Source organism: Sturnira hondurensis, unplaced genomic scaffold (genome assembly GCF_014824575.4).
Source record: "Sturnira hondurensis isolate 20B ecotype Veracruz unplaced genomic scaffold, ASM1482457v3 Scaffold0003801, whole genome shotgun sequence".
NCBI classification, from domain to species: Eukaryota; Metazoa; Chordata; class Mammalia; order Chiroptera; family Phyllostomidae; genus Sturnira; species Sturnira hondurensis.
The window spans coordinates 6241162-6253611 of NW_028076432.1; the positions used below are offsets into that span (position 1 = coordinate 6241162).

The 12450-nt window shown below is 46.5% G+C and overlaps 1 protein-coding gene across 9 annotated transcripts in view; it reads right to left on the reverse strand.

Moving 5' to 3' along the window:
* Nucleotides 1-7311, reverse strand: part of SYTL2 (synaptotagmin like 2) — a 107627-nt gene extending 100316 nt beyond the window's left edge. For all 9 annotated transcript variants that reach the window (XM_037042878.1, XM_037042873.1, XM_037042877.1 and 6 more), the window contains exon 1: nucleotides 7205-7311. The gene's annotated coding sequence lies outside the window, so the exon portion shown is untranslated. The remainder of the gene's footprint in view (nucleotides 1-7204) is intronic.
* Between the last annotated feature and the right edge of the window lie 5139 nt (nucleotides 7312-12450).

The following is a 12450-nucleotide window of genomic DNA, read 5'->3' on the forward strand; positions in this document are numbered from 1 at the left end:
GGAAACCCAATAAAATAGTGGAGTAAATACCATGAACCCCATTTGCTACACGTGGAAACTGAAGCATCTGTAAATGGAGTGACTTGACAAAGTATAGTTGGAAAATGGCAAAGTCAAGAGGAAGCCTAGCGGGAGACAGATAAGGGAGGAGAAGGCAGAGGGAACAAACAGACAGGAACTGACACTAAATAGCTACCCTGTGTAAGATACACTGTTAAGCACTTCAATATACTCATTACCTTATTTATTCCTTAGGGCCATTCTGTGAGAGATACATGCAATTTTTTTTCAGAAAAGAAACTGATACTCAGAGAGATTAAGTAACTTGTTCAATTACACAGCTACTAAATGGATCCCATGTTTCAACTCAAGATTGAGTCCAAGGCCAAGCTGATTCCACCACAAAGTAGCCCTGATAGGAACCATGGGCTTCGAGACTCACTCTTGCCCATGGACTCAAGCCAGAAACACCTTCTTCACCAGGGCCAGCCCCCATCACACTGCCAGCCACAGTGCTTCATAACATGCTGGCCTCTGACTTGCCACTAACGCCAGCTCCTCACAGCTGTGTTCTTCTCACAACTTATTTAACTGGTCTGTGCCTTAATTTCCTCATCCTAAAATGGGGAAACAACAGTACCAAAAATAGTATCAATAACAGATTAGGGAGGATTAAAACCTGGATACAGGTACAGTGCTCACAGCAGTGTTTGGTACATAGTAACTGCTCAGTAAATGTCAGATAGTGTCATCATTCACTCGCCTCACTGGGCTGAAAAGCAGCCTAAAGCAACCAAATAGAATACAGTATGTTACTTTAGCAATGAAAGATAAACCAGATTTTTTAAAAATAACTCCGGAAGATGAACTGTTTCTAACCAATTACTACCAGTAGTTCCCTAGCATTTGCAGACTGAATGCCTGCGGTTTCCACTGCTCACAAGTTACCTTGAGTATACGTCATGTAGAAATTGCAGTTAAATCAAATATAGTAGAGACAGGTGTGAGGTGGTGAGTCCTTGGCTAATGAGTCCTTGGCCGACCACCCAGTGAAAGCATGTCGATCTCTCTCTCTCTTTCTCTTTTTTTTTTGCTGGCTTTTGTAAATAAGTGACTTCATTCAGTCCTCTGCACAACCTTGTGAGGTACAATCATTCCCATCCTACAGACACACTGAGGAGAATGACATGCTGTGGCAACAGCTGCAGACTTGGGAACCGCAAAAGTCTCGGGATGTACCCCAAACATGACGTGGTAGACCTGATACAACCCTAGAATCCATTCTATGAAGAATCAAAGAATTAAACTGAAAGTCCACACCTCTTATATCTAAAATTCAAATGACTAGTCTAAAACTAGCAGTGGTAAAGAATCAGCCCTACAGAATCTAACACACCACAGCTCAGTGCTCCTCCCAGGGGGCAGGCGGTTGAGGCGCTGATCTAACTGAGCCACTGGGCTTGGCCGAGACCCAGCCCAGGCCCTCAGCCTCAGAGCCCTGCGTTTGAACCAACTGATCCAGCCAGTGGCAGAAGAGCCCAGGAGCCTGTGGCCATGAGTAATACCAGCACAAAACACATCTTTCTAATCAGAAGCTGATGGTACCAGTTCTGTCAGGACTAGCAGTAAAAGAACACAAAGGCAAACAGAGAAGCAGACTTTCCTTCTCCCTCTAACTCAGAACGCAAATGTGTGGACTTGTTTACTAGGTCTTATACCCTCCCCTCTGAAATATTTATTTCTTGATGCATTTTAGAAAGCAGGCTCATCTAGGGTTAATAAGCCAAATCTATTTCTGCTAGTAGTTGCACAGTGTCTAGAAAGTAAGACATTAGGAAATGCTTTTATTTTGGCCTCTTATCTCTGGCATCACGATGAGGATAACGCATATGAAGTGTTCTTGTGGTTGAAAGCACTTCCCAGATGTAAAGAAATTACTGCCGTCACCTGAGGGTTATTGCAACACATTTCAGCAAAGACTTCATTTCAGAAGTCATTCATTCATTCATTTGTTCACTTAATTCATTAAACACACTTTTACTGAGTTCCCACCAAGTGCCAGGCAATGTGAATGCAGAACTGAACTAGACAGTCCAAGCCCTTGAAGGACCAATCTTTTTAAAAACTGGTCTTTTCATCTCCGTGGTATTCCAAACACTCCAGCTGCTCTCACCTCTCTCGGTTTCCATTTTCCCCGCACCCCTGCCCTGAGCTCTGCACCACTCAAGAGTGTGCTCCCCACACAGTCTGCAAAAGTCTAAGCACACGGCCAAGTCTCCTGTGGGCACTAAGGAAAAAGAAATATCTAGTGATTTAAGAGGTGAGTGTTTAGCGACACACCTGGCTTTATTACAATAACCTGCTTTCATTGTACTCCTGTCAACCCATCTTCCGAAAAGTTGCCTGAAAGAATTCTCTCCTCCCAACAATCTGAGGAGGCTCCACTGGGTTGAGAGTTAACCGACAGAGGAGTAGAAACAAATCTCAACGATCTGCCGGCCAGGTGTTCCACGTGAGGGCAGTCAGCCTGGGACACCCTTAGCAAATCATAAGAGGGCACCGAGAGCTTGGAGCAACAGGAAGTAGAAATGTTTTCTGCCACCTGATTCATCCGGATGTGGTCATTCTCTACCAGACTTCTCTCTGGGCAGACGTTAATGGAAAATAGCCCAGAATCACAGATTTTTAAGACTGGAAGGAACCTCATCTGGTCCAATTCCCTCACTTTACAGATAGAGAAACCAAGGCTCCGGGAGAGGATATGACGAAGCCCAGGTTGCAGAGTTTGTCTCTGAGGCAGGAACAGAAGCCGAGCCACCTGCCTGCCCGCGCAGGGTCCGTTCCTCCCCCCAGAGCTTCCTTCCAGGAGCCAGGTGTGTGGCTGCAGGCAGCCGAGCAGCGTGCCCTGCATGGCCCCTCAAGCACACCACCATCCTAGCAGCTCTCATTGCTTCTTCCTTGCATGACTCTGCCTTTCTTAAAGCAAAAAAAACCACAGCTCCCAGGAGCGCTGAGCCCCCTGTGCAAATGAAGAATGCCCCTGAGTGGCATGTCTGCTTTTATTTTGTGAAATGAGATTATTTTCTGTCTTTTTCTTCTGAAGATCCATGAGCTGCTAGATGTCAAGGAATTCTACATACTGTGAAGAAAACTTAGAGTGGGGGTCAAATAGAGTATTTGCACTCATAATTAATTCCTACCAATGTTAAACCCAAGAATTAGGTTCCAGCATTTTACAGTGACAATGTGTTTTATCTCTCCACATCTAAACTTTTTTTAAAAAAATAGCATACACATTTGCATGCAATGCAAGTAACAGTAACCCTTGACACGTGGTCCTCATAGCGACTCCAGTAGAGCATGGTAGAGTAGGGTAATTATCCCCAAGTTGCAGAAGCCAAAATTGGTTCAGGGGAACTACCAGTCTGCCCAAAGTCAAACAGGTAAGAAAAGGCAATGCCCTAACAGTGACCTCGCCTAAGGCTCTCTCCTCCTTACTGTGCAATTTAGCTTCAGAATTGTCTTCTCATATTTGGCACATCAACAACACCGAAGAGCAACCTTTGCTGCTACATTGGAGACATTTAAGACACTTGAGTCACTGGGAAAGGAGCACGGCCTGAGCATGCAAGTTCAGCAGCAGGTGCTTCTCTGCAGGAAACTGAATGACACAGGTGCATTATGGGGGGACTTTGGGGGTTCATAAACAGGATTAACCTTACAATGTTTTAAATTATTCATTATTCCCTCTATCCTTTCAAAAACAATCTGTGATGGCTCTTAGCTTTGACAATAACTCAATCAAAAATAATTAATTTGTTCCTTTTCAAAAATATTTACTCATAGATGCAGAGAAAAAGGCTTGGAAGGCTGTATCTTGAGGATAGATGTACTGATTATTAGCAGTATATTAGTAATGCTAATGTGTTTTATTTTTACAGTGAACATGTATAGCTTTGGAAATTAAAAAAACAAGCAACAATAATCTCGTGAGTGGAATCCATAAGAGCTGAATTCATAGAAACTGAGGGTGGAATGGTGACCGCCGGGGGGGCGGGGGGGGGGAGTGCAGCAATGTTGGTTCGGCTGTGAGATGAGTAAGTTCTGAGGATCTAATGAGAGCACGGTGGCAATAGTTAACAATGTTGAATTATGTACTTGAAAGTTGCTAAGAGAGTTAACCTTAAATGTTCCCACTACAAAAAAAAAAAATAGTAGCAATATCTACACGTATCAAAGCATCATGGGTAGACCATAGATGCAATGTTTTATGTCAGTTATATCTCAGTAAAGCTCCAGGGGGTGGGCAGAGTGGGGAGATAAGAAAACAAATAAACAATAAAGATTTTTTTATTTTTAAAACATTTTCTTCATTTCGAAAAATGGAAAAGGGGTTATCTCCGCAGGGGAGTGGGAGCTCTATTACTGTGAACCGAGTAAATGGAAAATGCAGACAGCACTCTAAGCCCCTGGGCCAGACAGACCCTTGGCCTTGAGTCTTCTCTGTCTCAGTGCTCTCAGCCCCAGTGTGCCAGGACACCAATTTTACATAAGGATTTGAGGGACAGAAAAAAATGTATATATATATATATATATATACACCAAATTCTACATACAAAATCAAATGAAAAAATTGCACCGATCCTTAAATCGATTTCCAAGCTGGCTGGCACCCAGAGCCCTGTGCCAGTCTGCCCTGCTCTCCGAGACCCCTCATTGGGAAAGCTGGGGACACCCTGAGGCAAACCGCACCACCCGATTCCCCTTTCTCCTGCTTTCTGAGAGACCAGCAACCTTATTATTAAAATCACTTTTACTGTTCGTTTTTTTTAGTCAAATTTCTCTTCATCTACTAGACCTTTAAAAATTCTTTATAAAACAGGTGGCAGCAAATATATTACCAGGGAAATCCAAAGCCACAGGGGCAGAGTTCCCCTGCCTCCCTAGCCAGAGGTGAGGCTGTCTGGCCTGGCATCCTGGCTCCTGAGGCCAGCTCTGGGCTGCCTCACATGTCTGCAGGACAGCAGGCTGCACAGCACAAGGTGCTAATTCAGTCATTCCACAAATGTTTATTGAGTGAAGTTTGAGAAAGGCCTGTTAGGGGACAGTGGGATCATTCACGAGCCAACGGTCAGGGCTAACGGATCAGAGGTGGACAATCAATCTTTCATTAGACCTCAAACCACCTCTGGGATAAAGCAAACAGGGCCCCTGCCCCCCACCCCCCACTCCCCAGCAGCTGGGCGGGATCAGGCAGGCGATCTGGAACAGGAGAGCTGCTGGGGAGAGGCAGGGGCAGTCACTGATCGCCACCAAAAACACCTCAAGTCCTGCACCATAAATGATATAACACCTCTAAATGCTCTGAACAGTGTCTGGCACTTAGTAAGAACTCAATACTCATTTTTGCCATTACTATTCCAGCTTGTTCTTACCCAAGGAGCATCAAAAAGGCAGAAAGAACACAGGTTCTAGATTCAGAGTGAATGGATTTGAATCTCAGGTATGCCGCTTACTAGCCATGTGACTAAGGGACCCGATCTTCCTGAGTCTCAGTTTCACAATTATAAAATGGGATAAATGAGCCCTGGCCAGGTACCTCAGTTGTTTGGAGTGTCATCCTGTACACCAAAGAGTTTGCAGGTTCCATCCCTGGTCCCCAGCATACAAGAGGCTTCCGACCAACATTTCTCTCACAAACCTCTCTCTCTCCCTCTCTCCCTCTCTCTCTCTCTCTCCCCCCTCTCTCTCAAATTAATGAACATATCCTCGAGTGAGGATTGGAAAAAAAAGAAAAAGAAAAACACTTTAAATGGGGTGAAGGGCAGTATCCCATCCCTGGTGAGGGTTTGTGAGAATTAAGGACACATTGTATGCAAAGAAAAGTAACTGGCCCATAAGCACCCAATAAAAGATAGTAAATATTGCCACTGGTTTGCATCACACCTCCCCCACCTCTCTTGAAGAGTCCTGGAATCTGATTTTACCTGGAAACCAACCCAAGCAGAAGAACTACAGGGGGGAGGGGAAAGGAGGGGAAGGGAGGGGTGGGAAGGGGAGGGGAGGCTGAAAAACTTCCAGTGAAACCCACCCAAGTCCCTTTCCAGTTCTTTTGAACCATCCTCCTCTGTTGGGTGGCTCCATCCAGTTGACAGCTGGGGCCACTGTTCCCTTGTTGGGAATGCCTGCCAAGAAGGGGACAGGAAGCTGGGCAGCAGTTTGAATCCATCCCACCTTCCAGTGTTTGTTTGTCTGTCTGAAACCCCACTGGGCTTCCTCTGCACATCCCTGCCAGGCTGTGCACGTCAGGAGACTGACAGTATGATTCATAGTCTGTTCTTATCTAGGCTTCCATCTCAACTCACAGCCCAAAGCCCTAAAGGGAGGCTGCTGGTCACAAACCAACACCAAATGAGAATAAGGACTTTTTATCAGGACAGGGGGGTTATAAAGGGAGGAAGGAGGAAAGGGGAGAGGATAGAAGGCAGGGTACGCGCAGAAAGAGAGGCCCACTTCCTACATGCTGGTGGCGCCCCATGACTTAGCCACTGAAGCAGTTGGTTTTCCACCTTAAAAAATGACAAATACCATTCACTTAATGTAAAACTCGCCTTGGGACAGGTCTAGGTGTAGGAAGGGAATTCCAAAACAAATCTGCTTATTTCCCCAGTAGAATTCATCAGCCCCCCAATTCCCTTCCCAACACCCCACCTGTAGATAGGTCCCGATGTCCTGCCTCACTTCACCCGCGCAATCTGGGGGAAGTTACTCTGCAGCCAGGTCTTGTCGGCAGCCCTCCCAACCCCGGGCTCGGTCCTCAAAAGTTGCAGGAAACAGGACCGCCCAGCAGAGCCCCCACCTATCCAGCCACCTCAGTTCCCTGGAGACTCGGCCCTCTGGGCAGCGCAGCTGGGTGTTAAGTACGTGGGAAACTAAGGAAGGGAGCTTGCTGGCTGCCAAAACGCAGTTCACGTTTTAAAATTCAGAAGGCACCTCACTGAACGGAGAAGTAAACAGAGACCCAGAGAGGGAGAGAAAGCTGCCCGGGGTAACACAGCGAGTAGGCAAAATGTAGAGACTAGAACCCGAACGTTCTTCGGATCGCAGACGGGCAGGGAGCGCGTCCCGCCGCCTTCCGCACCCGCTTACCCGCGGACCCAGGCCAGGTGGTGCGAACCCCGCAGCCCCGGGCGTGGCGCGTTACCTTCCCGGACACCCGGCAGCGCGAGCCTCCTCTCCCCCGGCGGGGCGCTGGCGGCTCTGCGCGGCTCCCTCGCCCGCCCTGCGGTCCCGGTGTCACCCCGCAGCTGTCAGCGCGGGGCTGCGAGCGCCGGCTCCTCCCGCGGGCGGCGCGCTGGGGCCGCTCCGGGGCTGCGGGCCAATAGCGCGGAGCCCGCTCCCCGGCCCGCCCCTACCCGCCCTCGGCGCCCGCGGGCTCGAGCCCCGGGCCTGCCCTTCGCCCACCGCTCCCGCCGCGCCGGCTTCTTTCTCCGCCTGGGCCCTCTCGGTCCTCCCGCCCCGGCCTTCTCAAGCCTACCTTGCTCGGAAACAACTTTTTAACTGCGCAAAGAAGGCACCGCTGTTTGTTTGTTTGTTTGTTTGTTTGTTTGTTTGTTTGTTTGTTAACGCTGTGCGTTAGGGGTCCTCAGAACCCGAGAGCCTGGAGCGCGAGGAGGCGACCCACTCTCTTCTGGCGCCAACCACCCCTCGGGGAAAGCAAGGCCGAACGTTATGGAGACTCGTGACCCCAGCAAGACGCGGTTAAAACCGCTCCGGGCATCCGTTTCCTCACCTGTAAAATAGATAAAAATACCTCACAGGTTGAGAAGATTAAATGAGGTCATCCTTTCAAAGTTCCTAATAAAATAACACCCGGGTAAGCGGTGAGCACAAGGTGTACTGCCTGAGCCACCCTATGGGTGTACAAGAAGGACTGGCACAAGGCTGGAAGGTGCAGACCGGTGGGGAGACGGGCATGCCTATAAATACAATATCGGATCCTAGCCAGATTTCCAACATTACTGATGATTGGGCCAGCCCAGACAAATTTCCCAAGTTGGTGAACCTTGAGGTCTTTCCTTCATCATCTCCCCAGTTAGTGTTGGCCACGTAAATGAGGGCGGCCCAGGTCTGCCTGCCCTGGGTTCTTCCAAAGGTCTTCCTCCTCCCAAACTTACCAGCGAGGAATCCCAAAGGCCTCATTCAGGGCTGGGTGTAGGCCTGCTAACCTGGCTGAGGAATCCTTGCACTGCGTTCATGTGCGTGCTGTGGCTTTCACCCAAACTTGGGAGTCGACTCTGTCCCTGTTCTAGGAGATCAGTCAGCATGCAAGGAAGGATTAAGCCACTCTCCCTGCCTTTGAAGAGACAAATTTGTAAATAATTTCAATTTAGGGTGATAACTGCTATACTAGGTGTACAAAGTATTATAGAGTCACACATTGGGAAAGGAGGGCAATAAAAGCTTAAATAAAGTGTGACCAATGTAAGTCTTTTTTAATTTCATTTTTTTATTGTTGTTCCACTACAGTTGTACCCAGTTCCCCACACACACACACTTTCCCGCCCCACCCAAACCCACTTCTCACCCTCAGTCCTACCCCGCTCTGGCTTTGTCCATGGGTCCTTTATACGTGTTCCTTGACAACCCTTCCCCTTCTTTCCCGCTATCCTCCTCCCCCTCTCCCCTCTGATCTTTGTCAGTTTGTTCTTTATTTCTATGTCTCTGGTTCTACTTTGCTTGCTTGTTTGTTTTGTGGATTAGGTCCCACGTATAGGTGACGTCATATGGTATTTGTCTTTCAGGGTCTGAGTTATTTCACTTAGTTCCAGTTCCATTCACACTGTTGCAAAGGTAGGAGTGACTCCATTCTTCCTGCTGCATAGAATGGTGTAAATGTACCAGTTTTTTAATTCATTCATTTGCTAATGGGCACTTAGGCTGTTTCCAGCACCTGCCTATTGTAAATTATGCTGCTATGACCATTGGGATGCATAGGTTCTTTTGGATTGGTGTTTCGGGATTCTTAGGATATAATCCCAGCAGTGGAATTGCTGGGTCAAAAGGCAGTTCCATGTTTAGTTTTTTGAGAAAAATAACCAAGGTTAGTCTTGAGGGAGGGTTATAAATTAGGTCAGATGGAAGCAGGAAAAAATGGTGGGTGTGGAGACAAGGAAGACAGGGACATGCCTGTCATTTGTAGTGGCTGCTGTGCAAGGTGTATGACGGGCAGGCAGAGATGAAGCTCAGGAGGTAGATACAGGAGGGGGAGCGTGCCTGCCTTGCAGGGGGGAGCCACTGCATCCTGTTGGTGATGGCTGCTGATAAAAGATTTTAAGCAAAGAAGTGGCATGACCTCATTTGTTATGGGACATCCTTGCAGTGTTGACTGTGTCTTCCTTGGCTATCTCCTCCTCTACCTCTCCAGCCTGGAGGGCAGGTACTGGGTCTGGCTCACCTGTGTGTGCCTTGCATGACCTTCTACAGGGCTTTAAAGGAGCTCAGTGCCTGCTCCTCCCAGTGTCACTCCTCCCCAGAAAATAAACAGCCACCCCCACCTGCTAGGGAGGGGCTCAGGATGCTCACTTCAAGCTCTGAGGCAGGTGGGTGGGAGAGAAATGTTGAGACAGGATCTTGTCGGGGCCCTCAACCCATCCAAAGAGGCTGTGTGGCTCAGAGGTTGAAAGCTAGAGCTCTGACGTTAGGTGGCCACGTTTCAAATACCGGCCCCACCACTTTCTAACAGGACCTTACAGTTACTCCTCTATGCTGTGCCTTTTGCTTAATTGTTAAAGGGATGCAAATGCTGCCCTCTAAGTCTGCTGTGAAAGTTCAGATGAGAAAGTGCATGTGTTTAGCGGAGAGCCTTCCACATATGAGTACTGAATAAATCGTAGTTAACATGATTATATCGAGTCAGCAGTGTCTTGTTCCTCTTAACCTATAGTAGATTGCCACTCTTCAAAATGGTTTGCATATAAGTGAAATCTAAATTTCACAGAATTTTTGGTAGATATCAAGGAGAACGGCAAGGGGGTAGGGATAGTGCAGGGCAGTTATTAAATGTACCGGCTACGGTGCATGTCCACCAGTCAGCTACACCATGACTTTGCTCAAGTCACTTAACCCCTTTAAACCTCTGTACCTCTCCCATAAAATAGAAATAGCGCCCGGGCCAGTGTAACTCAGTGAGTTGGGCATCTTCCCAAAAAGTGAAAGGTCTCTGGTTCGAGTCTCAGTCAGGGCACATGCCTGGTTGTGGATTCAGTCCCCAATCTTGGTATACACAAGGTATGAGAAGCAACCAATTGATGTTTCTCTCTCACATCAGTGCTTCTCTCCCTCTCTTTCTCCCTCCCTTCCCCTTTCTCTAAAAATAAATAAATAATTTTTTTTTAAAAAAGTAGAAATTCAATAAATAGTAACATTACCTGCCCTATGTAAGGGAGATGCTGTAATACACATAGCACATTGCCTGACCCAGGGAAGATCTCAGTCTTATATGTTTTGGAAGAGAAGAGTAATCTAACAGAAATGCAATGGAAGGAGAAAGTGAAATCCTGGGGTGGGGAGGGGGGGGACACTGAACTTAAATGTAAAGACCTGCGCTGGATCTGTGAAAACTGAGTGAGATGGGAGATGTGAGCTCAGACACATGCAGGTGGAGTATGGGCCCGCAGGCATTTTCCAGGTGAAAATGGGTTATTTGAATTTGAAACCCCTGTCTGAACATAGATAAAATTCTTGCAACACTATGGACCAGAAATGAAAAGAAGTGCCATTCACAGGGTCGAGGATGACTGCTCTCTCTACCCTAAACGACTTACACTTTCATAGGCACTCAGTAAGTGTTTATTAAATTGCATTGGCAGGCAGGTCTTTCATAGTAAATGTGTTATAAAGAGCAGCTCTCAGGCCGCTGGAAAAAAGTAAAAATGAAGAGAAAAATACAACTTCCTTGTGAAGACATCACTTTGTCCTGAAGCTTTGTGGCTTTATAACTTCATACCCACCAAAAACTGAAGATATTGCTAAAATGCTGTACAATTACATCTAGTGTGGCAATGTGGTTAGATGACTTATAGCAGTAGGTATCAAATGTACAGCACTCAGAACACAGTTCAGTCACGGTACTGAGTCACCAAAGCAGGAGTCTGGTTTTCTACATAATTTGCAGATACTGAGTATCTTTTTAAATCTTGGAAGTACAAGGTTTTGGCCTTGAATCACACTGTGTTCACAATCTCTCCACAGTCTTTAATAATGCCTTGCAGTTCTACAGGCTTTGTTTCAAAGCTCTTTCACTTTGATTATCTTGTTTGATCTGCACATCAACCCCAGAGGTAGGAAGCACAGCCATTAGTATCTGCATTTTACAGACAAAGACAAGAGGAACTTGAAAGGATCAGGCCCCAAGCCTGGCCCAAAGGGCACACTAGTGACAAAGTCAAGGTTGGAACCCACATATCTGCTATACCAGGAAGATTGTTGATATTCATGAAGATCTCGGCGTCACTATGTATAACCTTTATGCATATATGTACATATGTTTTCATGCAGAGTTCCTTTCACAAAGTGAGGAAAACTCTCTGGGAGGATCACGTCCTCAGATAGTTATGTGTAGTCTCCACGACCTGTCACTTCAGTGCCTCTCACCTGGGCATTGTCAACATGCATTAAAAATCTCTGGGTTTATTCTATCAGTGTTTTAGAACAAACTTTCATATTATAATGTTTTTAGAAAGAACAAATGTTACTTCGGAAAAACCCCAAATGTTACAGGGAAACTTAGAATAGTCAAATACAAAGAGACAGAAAGCAGAACAGTGTTCACTAGGGGCTGGAAACTCGGGTTTGGGGGCTGTCCAGTCGGAGTTTCCTTGGGGGGCTTTGGAAAGTTCTGGAGAAGGGTGATGGCGATGGTTGCAGAACAACGTGAGTGTAATAAATGCCACAGACCACACATTTAAAAATGGTTTGAATGGTAAAATTTATGTTATATATAAGTGGTGTTAAAGAAACACCACTTTGTTTTTTTAATGTGAGATTCCCTTTGGTAGAAGGCTAGCTTTTGGGGTTTTGTTTGTTTTTCTTTTTTTAATCCATCTTACCTAAGAGCCCTTTGTACTTGCTGTAGAAAAGAAGATAGTGATCTGTAGGGAGCTCTCCTGATCTTTTATTAAAAACCCCAAATGGGGTTTAGGTTAGTGTGATAAGGTGAGATACCAGTAGGTTACTATAGCTACTATTGAGTGCTTCTTACCTGCCTGATGTTGACTAAATGCTTTTACCTATCATTTCATGTAACCATCTGAGCAGCTGAGTAGTAACAGATGAGAAACTGAGTTACATGAAGGTTGAGTTTCTTGCTCAGAAACTCTGGGCCTGACTTCCCCAGGGGGTAGTAGAATCTCCCTTGAAGCTCCGGTCTGTGGTCTGGGTTATGCATTT